General features: G+C 41.2%; 1 protein-coding gene across 6 annotated transcripts in view; it reads right to left on the reverse strand.

Moving 5' to 3' along the window:
- The window catches only part of ZDHHC8 (zinc finger DHHC-type palmitoyltransferase 8), a 227,146-nt gene that overhangs the window by 155,536 nt on the left and 57,544 nt on the right, over window positions 1-14,066 (reverse strand). Inside the window, exon 2 of one of the 6 annotated variants that reach the window (XM_044990111.1) lies at window positions 8,167-8,291. The exons of the other annotated variants lie outside the window; for them this stretch is intronic. The gene's annotated coding sequence lies outside the window, so the exon portion shown is untranslated. The remainder of the gene's footprint in view (window positions 1-8,166; window positions 8,292-14,066) is intronic. 6 annotated transcript variants of the gene reach the window in all.

A 14,066-nucleotide genomic window follows, 5' to 3' on the forward strand; every position in this document is an offset into this window, starting at 1 on the left:
AAGATTATCCTACCCATCTCTGATTACCCAATGTGGACATGATTACAAGTTTCTGTTTCCCCCGCTTCCTCCTTAAACCCGTATCAAAGTTCATTCCATCATCCTCTTAAAAAGGAGTAATAAAATTTCCATTCATTTTCTGTATCATTGCTTACAAAGCTTTAGTGCCAAAAAGCTTCTTAAAATTATCATTTAATGCTTCAAAAGTTAAAAAATATGAAAGAGAGGCCAGCTAGCAAAACTGCCAAAAAGCTGAACAGGCTCGTATGGATAACTTCCTCCGAATGCAAAACATCGCTGCTGCTTACAGTACACTGTACAGTCAGTGCACAGTTGATCACAATTACAAAAACCAGAGCAGACACAGAGAGAAACGGGCAGCAAGTTTAGTTTGTTACTAGAGGGACTGAAAGACCTAAAAATCTTTATCTGCTATTGCACTGCCATCAAAGATTTCTTTTGTTTGTTTTTTTTAAAAAACAGAGCAAGATGAGTGAAGTTCAGCAATTTGAGATCCCTCAAGTAAGCTTTGGATATTATGGATGATAGGTTTAACTGTCTAGAGTTTCAAAATACCTGCAGTGTACGTGGTACATGTCAGTCCTGATCGAACCCTCCGCATTTCTGATCAACCCCTTCTGTTATGAGGCAGAGATTGCTGAAACACTGCAGAAACCATTTTAGGGTATGGATTATTCTGCAAAGCTTGAGAACAGAGCAAGGGTCATGTGTCAAGATTTCTTACCTTATGTCCATTTGCCAGTAGACGTTTACAGGTCTCTCCTAAAAATACAACTGTGATGGATTAGTGTCTCATTTCCATAGTTTCTCTTTGATATGTGAGCAGAATGAGGGAACAGAACATTTGCCAAAGCTGGCAGCCTGAATAAGCAAAATGGCAAGTGTGTGCAAACACAAGAACAATGTGCAACCAACCATCAAGCATTTACTCGGGAGGGAAACATGGACATTTTCTTAGAAATTACAGCCTCCTTCCCTGGCACGTCCATAATGCAGTACAGTGGTCTGTCTTTGCAGGCACAGTACTATGCCTCTATGTCCCACGCAGACAGTGGGAGAGAAACAAACCATATTTTGAAAAATCATGCAAGCAGAAAGTTGAGGCCATTATGTACCACCTGCAATAAAATCCTTCTGATCCGTTATTTGAATGCTGAACTATAGGAAGCTTTGACAGCTTTCAAAGACTGGATGAACAGGCAGGCCTCTCAATCATCTATGTCTAGGTTTGATAGTTATCTGAATGAGGATGGATTTGATCACCCATGAAGTCCCTCCCCCTCTAATAAGATCTATGAATCAAAGCACAGCACTGCATTTTCCCCTCCTACCCAAAAGATTTAGACCAACAAATACTCCAGTAAAGGATCTGCATTTTAAACAGAACAAAAAATTAATTGCCTTCTTATTGTTAGCAGCTAAACTCCACGTTGCACATTATTGGAAAAATGTGACCCCCTCCTCTTATGGGATTTGTGGTATAATAAAATATGAACTACTGTTCTAATGGAAAAGCTTTCACTCCATGTACATACACAAGAGAAGGGCTAAAAAGAAGACAGGTATTTAGAAATTTGGTGACTTAACGAGGGCTCCCCAGCTGGCAAGCCAGACCATTAACCTGATCCTGAACAAGTCATGTATAATGTTAATCTTTTATTGTAACTTTGCTGTAATCAAATATGTAAAAAAAAAAAAAAAAGGATTTAGACCAACACAAAAGGGAAACAATCCAGGCATCGTAACTACATTTTGGATATGGAATTTGACACAGCTAAGAGGTAGCCACTTCCCCTCCTCACTTAAATCCATCAGAAACAATTCAGAATTTCAACTGCTTTATCAGATACATAATATATTGGAGGAAGAAGGTATAGCAGCTATTCTGTAATGATAAAATTATGGAAATTGATATAATGGGTAATTTTAATACATCGGCTTGGTCTTATTTGCAACTAAAACTTTCTATCAAGTCCCATGTAGGAATCCCAAGTTTTAGGAGCCCATTATCAAGACAGAAACACTAATTATGGGAAAGGCCACCTCAGCAGGCCTGAATGCTACATAGTTTAACAAATCATTATTGATGGATCCAGAAGATAAAACTAACTTTATGAAAAAAACGGGAAAAGGATCTAAAACCTCATTACTTTGGAACAATGGCAAAATACCTGGAGGAAGGCCAAAACTTCATCTATTTGTGTAACTAAGGAAAATTACAAGACACTATCAATGATACTTCACTCTAAGTTAAGGAAACTATAATTGTGTGCGCATGTGTGTGTGTGTGCATGCATGTGTGTAAAGGGAGATAAATGCTGGATAGGAGGTGGATGAATAGGAACCTTTTTGTGTACCTGGTGGGAATGTTTTAAGATAATACTATTTTCTGGAGCAACACAAATAGAATTTAAAGTTAGGCTTCCCACAGAAGCCATAGTGATTCTATTAGGTTAGCATTCAAAAGGAGGCTAACTCAGGTAAGGACCCACTGATAAACACAATGGCTACTAGCAGCCAGATGTGGGATTGCTTGTTTCTGGGAAAGGACAGATCCCCCAACATTAGTGGTATGCAGAAATGAAGTCTAGGAAATTCTGTCACCAGAAGTAAGGACAGCCAGCCTTATGAAGATCAAATAGATTTTATAATGTATGGTTACCATTTTTGGTATTTGAACAAAAGAGAGATATGAGGGTGATGAAACACAAATATGTCTTGAAAAGGTACCAAGGTGAGGTTATTAATAAGATTTATTAATACGTGTATGGAAAGTTAATGTATGGCAATAGTGACAAAATAAAGTTTTAAGAAAACATAACATGTTAAAGTTTGACCAGTTCTAGCCCCACCCTTTTGTTTGCCCTCATTAGAGAGAGCTTTGCTGTACCACCCTTTGCCTATCAGCTACCATTTGATCGTATACTAACTTCCACTGGGTTTGGGGCTGCTCTGAACCCCAACTAACAAGTGAAGTTTTTTAAATACAGGTCATCCAGTGCAACTCCTTTTGCTCAGTCAAAAGGTCTGAACTTGACCTGAAGCATTTTAATGAATTCCTCCCTATGCTAATGGCACAGAAAAATATAACCCTGAACCAGGGTGCTTAGCTAGCATAACACCACTAATTTAGGGTATTCCTGTGTATTTACTCTCAGCATTTCCATTTACTGGTATAAGAGCATAGCTTAGTTTGTATACTATAAATTATGCAACTTTACAAAAATAGATGCTATTCTGTTTATTTGTATGTAAGAGTTACTTAAGCAAAATAGCCTCCAATGTTATCACATTAAATGCCAGAGCTGAAAACCCATTATTCTCCCCAACAGGAAAGCAACACTGGATTGTAGCAGTTAGAGATGAAACCCACTATCTATCCCTCTTCAAGTGCAGAATATAGTCCTCCTGAAAGACACATCAATTTATGTAATTTGTGACCTTTCCATGCATTAACTGTTCCACAAGAGTTGCTAGCTATGATAAATAGCTACATTAGCAGGTCAGTTATTTTAAATTAAAGATAGATTTTTCTCCATTTATTTTGGCTTAGTGAGGAGATGCAGATATACAAGGCAAGCTACAATGGGACAGTTGTACTGGCATTAGATCCAGCTGTTGTGAGGTCTGTGCAGCCTACATACCTGGATTGCCAAATGCTGTTAACAAGCCACCTCCACCACTTTTCACATCCACTAAACAACAAAATAAGGTAGCTCATGATTTCACATTTTGTAGACAGTTTCAGAAACTGCCTACTTCATTATTAATTATTATTATTATTTTGTATTCTTGTAGGACCTAGGAGCCCCACTCATGGACCAAGACCCCTTTGTGCTGGGTGCATTTCACTCTGAGTCCATCCGGAAGTAATGCATACTATATACTTGCTAGGGGCCCCAATTTAAAAGTCCAGTTGCACAGAGCTGGTGCAGGACATGGTCCCCTACTTGAAAGAAACTGTGCAAGTGTAACCCACACACCTCCTGCATGTGGTGCTCTATCCCATGTAGTGGCAACGAGACCACTTAGAGATTAATGAGTTTGCTCTAGAGCCTTAGCTTAGAGCCATATGGCCTTTAGCTCATGCAATAGAGCAGGGTTTCTCAAACTGGGGTTGCCGCTTCTGTAGGGAAAGCCCCTGGCGGGCCGGGCTGGTTTGTTTACCTGCCCTGTCCACAGGTCCAGCCGATCGCGGCTCCCACTGGCCGCGGTTTGCTGCTCCGGGCCAATGGGAGCTGCTGGAAGCGGCGCGGGCCGAGGGACATACTGGCCACCGCTTCCAGCAGCTCCCATTGGCCTGCAGAGGTGAACGGCGGCCAGTGGGAGCCACGATTGGCTGGACCTGTGGATGGGGCAGGTAAACAAACCATCCTGGCCCGCCAGGGGCTCTCTCTACACAAGCTGCGACCCCAGTTTGAGAAATACTGCAATAGAGGCTCATGCATTTAGCTCCAGAGGTCCCAGATTCGATCCTGCCCACCGATGACCGGGGTCTGTTGGTGTTACACAAGGATGTAAATAAAAAAAAAAATCCAAGGTTTTACTAATCTCTGTTCTCCTAAAACTTCACTAATCTCTAGTGGTTTATCCTTTTGGCAGATACTATATCTGCTCCTTTCATTGAGCTGGAAAGTACTGATGGAGTCATTGATTAAGCCTGAACAGACAACTAGGAAATGTACCCAGGACAAAGCACAGAGCCACATTTCATCATCCTCCCACATGGGACTGATATGGAGTTCTCTGTTTGCTCTACAAAGGGAAGACAAGAAAAGCCAGTACTTCAATGTTGGCTGGAGAGGGGGCGCTGCGTTCACATTTGTCTACTGTTTCACCCCCTTCAGCACTTGTAGCTAAGTGGGATGTGTATCTTAACCATTTGAGTTTTAGATTATTTTTTAAGCCAACCATTCCAAAGAACACCGCACACCCCTCCTCCACCTAGGCTAGGTATAGCACTTCTGTAATGTATGAGCATCACTCCTGGCAAAGCATTAGGCAGTGGCTCTTAGGTAACAAATGTTTTGTGGGGTAGACCTGGAAATAGAGGAACTAGTAAGCGAGACTCCATCATTAAGAATCTGTTTGTTCAGCTTCTCTCCCGCCCCCAAATCTATATCCCAAGCATCAACACCAACTGCATTTTAAAACTCACACCAGCTGCTATGCAAGGAATTCGGGATCTGCAGTCTCTTAGCAGCATTCCTATTAATAGAATCCATTTAAACATAATCTTCCATTTCAACCCCACCAGACTCATCAAAGGTTGAAATTCAAATGCCAATATTACAAAGCCCATCCACGAGAGAGATCCTCACTTAGTATTCAGTGACTGGCAGATGTGATGTCACAGTTAGCTTGCAGAGCAACAGCTCCATAAGTAAGATGAGCAATCCAAAGGGTTTGCAGAAAGACAGGTTTAGTCTGACTGACTGTAAGTTTAGTGGTCAGATAAGGGTATATACTACTGCAGAGAGGCGCTCAGAGCATGTAGCTCTGTAGCGCCAGTCAGCTCCCAGCATTAAAGCAATTTGTGAGTGTGTGTTTGTGTATGTTTTTCAAAGTTGTAGCACCCACTCATCTCCATCTTTAAAAGAATCCTGTTCACAGCTTCACAAATGGAATAGAAAGTATTACCATGCAAAGTTCTGGGACAGACTGGAAGACGAGCTACATTAGAGAAGGATGCCAAAAGTGGCAATTACATCTGCACACAGTTCAGATAAGGCTTTATAACCGTGGCCAAATCAGGACTAGGGTTTGGGATGGTGCCAAAAATCCTGTGGTATTTCACCTACAACTGCAGAAGTCCCATAAGATTTCAGCCTCATGAGGCCACATGAAACAAATGTAACATACGCAAATTCTAGATAAAATATTCTGCTTATATACCGACTTCAGCCCGATTCTCTTCCCGTAATGGTGTAATCCAGAAATAACACTGTTAACGTCACTAAATTACAATGGTTCTGGGGCTTAGATTAGAGTTTCTGGTTTTATGTGTGTTTATCTAGTTTATCCAACAAAGCTAGAAAAATCCCAGGATGAGTCACTAGATGCCAATGTGATGTTTTTGTGTTTGCAAGAATTTAGTGGTATTGACTCAAGATTTTTCATCTCCCAGCATCTATAAAAAAAAGGCAGTCTACCTTGGTTATAGAGTAAGAAATGCTGGTGATAATAGATAAGATATGCCCTACCCCACAAAATCAAGATCCTTCCCTTTATTGTTTCAGGGATATCTTGTTTCTTATTTATTTTGCTCCCTAAGAGAAGATTTGTTGGTGACTTTGTGCCTAATCCATGTTTGCATAGCATGTTCTATTACACAATACCCCACAATAATGGGTTTATTCAGTATAAAAAAAGATTTAAAAATATATAGTTTAGCAAGTTAGAAAGCCAGGATTTTGGGGGGGAAAACTGTCCATATTGTCCAATATTCAGCACATTTTGCTATTTTCCCCTATTCCTATCATCATAACCTGGCATGAGCCTCCCCAGCCATCCAGACATGAGCAGCTGGAATGAGGTAACGAAGCACCATCCAAGAACGGCATCAAGGGCCACAGGAACTGCGTGCGAGAGGTGCCAGACCTTGATGCAGCAGTGAGCCCAGCTCTAGCAAGGGGGCAGCTTCAGATATGGCAGCATCAATGAGGCCCACTAAAAACAATATTCAGAGGATCTTTCTTTGGGGAGGGGGTCTCCAATAGATAGGCCTTCCTTCCAGTATTGGATCACAAACTTCCATCTATTTGCCTATCCCTAATAAAATAAGCCAAACTGTATTAATATCCTGTGGTTATCACCAGAGTGTTTAAGTAGCTAAGGCTTTGCTCTTCAGAAGCCATGGGCCAATTTCATGCTCAGAACAGTATTTAGTATCCTGAGAAGCCAAGAATGAGCAGGGCCGAGAAAGGCCTTTGACGTGATGGTGTTTTTGGCTAACCCCATAGGTACCGCCTGTAGGAAAATGCATCTCATAAGAACCAAAAGGAAAGTTTATTTTTTATGCCTGGCAGATGGTGCAAACAGTGGTGCAAGTAGCATATCAGTAAGTCAATCTGCACCCACAGCTGTGGCAGAAAGTCAAAGGAAGGTGAGCAATGAGCAGGAATGGCCTCCTCCCCGCCCCTTAAGTGACATGCACTTAGTGGTCAGTAACTTTTAACACAGTTTTAAAAAGTTGGGTTTGGAACCAGGAAACGGCGCCTGAAGGAGTGATCTGACACCACAGATGGGACCCACTTCTCCCCCTGCTGAGTCTCACTGTCATGACTCCACTCCAGCTGCACGTGCACTCTGGAGCATAAGCACTAGGGATTTTATAAGAATAGTGCACCCTGAGGTATTAGTCAATCTGAAGAGCACAGCTGGAACAGAGCTGAACATGGCCACCATGTTCTCCTGCATGTTCCAAAGGTTCCTAGTAATTAAAAAGTCTTATTCCTTATAGTGCTTCTTTACGCATCTTTCCTATTGTCTAAAGCAACTCACTCTTTCAAGATCATATTGTTTGAAATCTGTAATTTCCCTGTATTTGTGTTCCCCTCCTTTAAAAGAAACCACTAACCAGCGGCAGTCAAAAATATATAGAATCATCAACCCTCAAGGATTGTCCTGGGGTCTCTAGGAATTAAATTAATATTTAATTAAAGAATATGTCATGTGGTGAAATCTCCAGGAATACGTTCAACCAAAATTGGCAACCCTAAAAATATACAAAGAGGAGATTAAAGTACTCAGTCAGTCTCAGAGCAGTCTGCTACCTGCAGTCAAGTAATGCTGAAGATGATCACGACTCTTGGTTCGGTACCATGTGCTGCCTCGTTTTATTTTTAAAACGCTGCATGCCAGCGAAGTGTACTTACTGTTCTGTACATTTAACTGTTTCTATTTCTTGCTGCAAAGGAAAGACTTTAGTTTTGCACATGATTTGAGTTCTGAACCTAGCTGAGGGATGTTGATCGTTCTGAGAGAAACCCTCTGTCCACCTCCTTCTATGGCCCAAGCCCCTTTCCATGTGCTCTGTCTCCTCCCAACTGACCCTTTATGCTACTTGCTATGCTTGAAACAGCCACCCAGTGAGTATAACCAAGCCCTCCCTCTCTTTCTTCAAACCCCCTTCTAAAAACCCACCTGTTCCACACGGTGTACCAGCGATAACGTCCTCATGCCTCTGTTCACTGTACTGTACCCGCCTGTGCCTTTAGACTGTAAGTTCTTCAGGGCAGGGATCTTGTTTTTTGTTTAGCATATTTTACCTGTTGTAAAGCGCAATATAAATAATAATAATGTTAAAAAGGGGCATTGTCAAGTTTAGGCCCCAAAAAATTTAATCCAGCTTTAAAATTGTGTAGTCATTTTAAATTTGTTGGGGCCACCTGTGGTGTTTTACCCTCTCCCTATCAAATTGCACCAGAAGAGAGCTTAACACACAACCTCAAGTTCATAGGTCCACCAAAGTGTCAGGGTGATACCTCTGGCTCATATTATCCACGTAGTCAGGCTAGATGACCATAGTGGTCCTTCTAGCCTTAAAAATCCATGAATTGTTGCGTGTGCCCTCTAGGACTACAGGATGTGGGCCCTGGATCATCAAAAGTACAGAATTATTTAGGTTTATTTGCTATTTATTATTCTTTCCTATGATAATGTAAAAGATTGGTATTTTTTTAAAGTCAAGATTTTCCATACTGTAAGCTATTAAATGTGTGCCCTAAAAGCCAAACAGGACCTTTTAGCTTTTTCACTTACATGGGATGTCTGACATCTAAATTTTAGAAAAAAGGTTTTAATGTTCTACAAAACTGACAAATTGTAGTTTACCTCTAAAATTAAGGTATTTAAAATCATCTTTAAGATGAGGGATAAGAGGGTTGCGAGCACGCACAACAGCATTTCAGGTAAATGGGAAACAAATTGTTGCCAGATGTAAATGTTTTTTTGCTAGAATCTTTGTAAGTGGCTCCAAATGCCTAATGGAATCCAGTGATGATAATGGATGATACCTCATTGTTTACATGGTTTGTGTTCACTGGACAGGCAAGAGGGAAAAATTATACAGGCAATGGAATCTATTCACCATGCACTTCCTATGCTTCATGCAAAATCGTCAGTCCTCCACTGAGAGGATAAATATATGGCTAACCACCCATCTAGAATTCCTCTGCTTTTTACCTTACTTCTGAACCCAAAAAAGCTAAAGGGGGAGGAGTGATAGCATTGAAATTGAAGAGGGAATCTCGCTCTAGAGACCTTTAATTCATCCCTTACAGGCTTGACTTTTATCCCAAGTTCAAAAAGATGCTTTGAAGAGCAAATGTTTTATAGTTGGAATGTGCCTCATGTCCTATAAAAAGAGGATACAAAGTAGGATGCTCCTGAACCTCTCTCTACAAGAGGGTTTCTTTCCTCTACACCCTCTGCAAATCAAATTAAGGAATCGGACTAGGACTTTGGTTAAATTCACCATTCTGGCAGATTTTCTTTAGCCCTGATCAAATCATCTATTATACCCTAGTTCTCCAAATGTAACATAGGGATAAAACTTCCTCTCTCTGATGCTTTGACTAAATTTTTGAGGCAGAGATTGTCTCTGTGTTTGGACAGCACCTAACCTGATGAATCTTCAGTAGGCTACTGTATCAAATATATGGTGATATAATATACCAGCCAAAAAGGAACATATTTGTTCTGACTGCAAAGATTTTCAGAGAACTGTTTCAAGCATATACATTAATTAATAGTGAGGATAGCTTCAGCCTTTTCAGTGGGGACCTGTATCCTCGAGAGGTCTGGGGGACTGGGAAAGGAAATCTGTTTATTCTTGTTTGTCCATAGCTTTGCAAGGCAGGCCATTGTGGCCAACTTAATTTGTATAGGATGTGACTATTACAGAGTTCCGAACATAACATATGTACATAATAGAGTGATTATATGCTGCAAAGAGAAAGTACGCTTTGTACCTGCTATTTTCAAATCAAATCAAATCACTGCTCTTTAACATGTTTTCCTTCTGCAATAGGGACTCACTGGGAAATTGTGTTTCATTTGGTCAAATGACTGTCCCAAAAGCAGAATTTCTGAACCATAAATAGAAGTGTCATATTTACAGACTCAAAAGACCAGACTACAGCTCCTTTAAAATGGGTCCTTCTACTAAGGTTTCTTAGTAGATATCCACTTTCCCATCTAGTCTTTCACCAGCATCCTTAAAGTCAAAGTCTGCATTACCCCAACATAGGAATTTGAGCCAATTCAATCCCAGTTCTCCTAAAGCAAAGCTCTGATTCCCATGAAAAGACCAAAATCTGCTTATTGACTTGTGCCATCTTGTATTTCAATAGGACTGCAGACTGGGTGACCTTATATTCCTTGTGTTAAGTCTGCTTCTGATTATCATTTGTATTATGGTAACACCTAATGGCCAACCAACATCAAGGTTTCATTTAATTATACTTGGACTTCTCCAAGGTTACATTAGGTCAGTGACACAGAGTAATGAAAATAAAACAGGTCTCAAGTCCCAGTTTAGTACTCTGTTCACCTTTGGGGCCTTCTGACAAAGTTCTCTGGCATTCCTCCTCCTTGGCTGGCCCCACTCCTCCCAATCTCAAGTCTCTTCACTCTCTACCTTCTACTCCCACACAGGTGTCTCAGTTCCATGAGTTATTTGGAACTATCCTGCAGGTTCTCCCTGCCATAAAACTTCAGTGAACAAGCAAGCTAGCAGATTTGCAGCTTTCCTCCCTCCAACCCTGCAGGATCATGGGCCTGCTGAATTGAGACACACTTCCATGGCACTTGGGAGGGCTGTTGGTTAGGACTGCATCAGGGAATCTGGGCGGTAGTAGGATTTTTTAAGTCAATGGAGCTTTGAGTTGGAACAGCTGCCCCGAATTTGGACACCAAGTCAAGCAGAGTTGGAGAACAGAGGGTAAACTATACAGAACTGCTGCATCAGCACAGAAGAGCCACCCCAACAAGATGTATTGCCGGGGGCGCAGATACTTAAATACCTTTAGCGAAGGGAAGGACTAAGAAGCAGCAGCCCAGGTATTAAAGACCTTTTGAACTGCCCCCTAAGGGTCAAGCAAGGAACTGTATTCTTAGTTATTGGATTAAGCCATGGAGCCTAGGATATTTGCAACATTTTCTGCCAATCCTACTACATCAAGGGTGGCCAACCTGTGGCTCCGGAGCCACATGTGGCTCTTCAGAAGTTAATATGTGGCTCCTTGTATAGGCACCGACTCTGGGGCTGGAGCTACAGGCACCAATTTTCCAATGTGCTGAGAGGTGCTCACTGCTCAACCTCTGATTCTGCCACAGGCCCTGCCCCCACTCCACACCTTCCCGCACCCTCCACTGAGCCTGCCATGCCCTCGCTCCTTCCCCTCCCCACCCCGAGCCTCCTGCATGCCACGAAACAACTGATCAAGAGGCACTGGGAGAGGGGAGTGGAGCTGATGGGGGGCTGCTGACGTATTATTATGGCTCTTTGGCAACGTACATTGGTAAATTCTGGCTCCTTCTCAGGCTCAAGTTGGTCATCTCTGTACTAAATCATCCTTTTGGTTGTGCCACACATCAGTGTTTATTGGGACTGACCAGGTGCTAGAGCCCACAGGCCTAGAAAGACACGTAGGCACCTTTAACACTTGTCTTCAATTTATGGTACAAGAGACATGCTATCAAGTACCTGTCCGGCAAGTTCTACCCTCCTGATTTGTCACTAGGTCCCATTCCAGACTTTTTGGGTGACAAACGCTGGCTCTGCCTTTCATTTTTGTGCTTTCAGAGATGTAAAAATAGAACATTTCAGGACATCAGTAGTAAATTAGTAGAAGCTTTTTACTTTGAAGTGATATTAGCTTGGTAACAGCTAATTTTATGTTGAGCATAACCTACTTTATTAATAGCAAGATTCCATCATGATTTAAGAAGTCTGGCTTTCAGCAAGAAGCAGAATGACTATTTCAAGAATCTCCGTTTCCCAACCCCTGAAAATGGTAGTTTTCCCTTCTTGCCAGTATAACAAAATAAACCAAGATATTACAGCTTGTATTAGACGGATCCAAGAACAACAAGTCTGCTAGCCACTAGCTGATATATTAAAACAGTCTGGCATAAGGTTCAAGTATCCAGTAGAAACCAGTCTGTAGCTATTGACAGTTCTCATGTTATAATTTGACCTTCATAACTAGATTGCATACCAGTATGGGTACACTTTTCTTTTGGAAACTATGCTAGGAAAGGGGCCAGTGAGTTCATGAACAGTTGGGATAGTGTTTTATTCTTGGTGTTGGATGACTAGAGTTGCAAAATTTGTTCTCTGCACTTTAATCCTTGGGAGGAGATATGGGGATGAAGACCCCACTCTCACCCCACCCAATGCACCTCTGTAAGGAAACATCTGGAGTAGGGAGATACAGCAGAACCTCAGAGTTACAAACACCTTGGGAATGGAGGTTCTTTGTAACTTGTAATAAGTCAAAAGTTTACAACAGAACATTGACTTAATACAGCTTTGAAACTTTACTATGCAGAAGACAAATGCTGCTTTTAACCATCTTCATTTAAATGAAACAAGCACAGAAAGTTTTCTTACCTTGTCAAATCTTTTTTATTTTTATTTTTCCTTTTTATTTTTAGTAGTTTAACACAGTACTGTACTGGCTTGTTTATTTAGTTCTTTGTCTCTGCTGCTGCCTGATTGTGTACTTCCGGTTCCAAGTGGTTGACCAGTCAGTTTGTAATTCTGGTGTTCGTAACTCTGAGGTTCTACTGTAATTTTAGGCCTTAGAAGACAGGCAGCTGCAATTGAGCAGATCTTGTCCATAAAATAATGCAAGATTATTTTTAGAATGGCAGATTAAAAAGCAGAAGTCTGCCCTTACAAATGGTAGCCAAACTTTCAATACTTCACAGTCTTCGACACTAAGGTAGGGAGCCTGATTCCACATTTGTGTGGGCCTAACTTTCCAAACTAGAGCATTCAATTATGCCTTTAATAAGACTGTTCAATATCATGAAAGTGGAGGGGAAGTGAGAACTCAAATCTCAGAGCTTCAAAAGCACGAAGTCAGTATTTTGTGTTTTTTAAAGACAGAAGAGATGTAGCCCTCTGGAAATGAAGGAATCCGATTCAGATACTCACTGGAGAAACAGCTGGATGTTCCTCTTCTCTCTTCCCCTCCAACCCCTCTAAGTATTAGCAAGAACGAAGGCTGGCATTGGAAGGGCATTTAAAGAGGTTGTTTTCCTTAGAGTTGGACGGAGCTGCTGCTGGAGATACTGAACAGTTAAGAAGACCTATTTAGATGTAGTCTGGTTATTGAGCGCTTGGTGGGAGCAAATCTTGGGGTGAAATTCACTCCTTTCCTGGACCTTTTCATAAGGCATATACAAACACACCAAGTCCTATTCTGTGTGTTGTACGTGCTTGTGCTGACCTTCTTCACCTTTTAAGAGGAGCTGGGTTAACTACCTTAAAGATTTGTTTTCTGTAACTGCTAATTAAAAAAAAAAAGAGGTTAATCTAGTTGCCAGGTTAAAATTAAGACTGAAGCAATTATTAGTAGGGCCTAGATTAGTCCTGCCAGCATTTGTTTTAAGCTTTTTCCATAGCTGCTATATCTCCTTTCTCCCCCAGAGCAACCCCTTTTCCCCGCTTCATTCCCTTGCCAAAAAAACGATCCACACGACATACAAGATCTCTGCCAGGTTGTGAATATAGAGTCTCTGTAAATTCCAAAACCGTGGTCATTTATGACTTAAAACCCCACATGATCCCACTGGGTTATTGTAACTATTTCTGGGCCATTTAGGAGACATTCATTCAGTTCCCAGTTTCTTTATACCCCAGAGCCCAAAGTTCAAAGCATATAAGAGTACACATCTTTAATCACATGCTCAAATCCAACTGAAGTTAATGTGATTGAAACATGTGCTGAAGAGCTTTACTAATGTGACATGTACATGGGAAAGCTTCCTATTTTATTTGAGATCATTTTAGCTCTTTTAGCACTTTTCAC

The sequence above is a fragment of the Mauremys mutica genome, chromosome 16 (assembly GCF_020497125.1).
Source record: "Mauremys mutica isolate MM-2020 ecotype Southern chromosome 16, ASM2049712v1, whole genome shotgun sequence".
Classification (NCBI taxonomy): Eukaryota; Metazoa; Chordata; order Testudines; family Geoemydidae; genus Mauremys; species Mauremys mutica.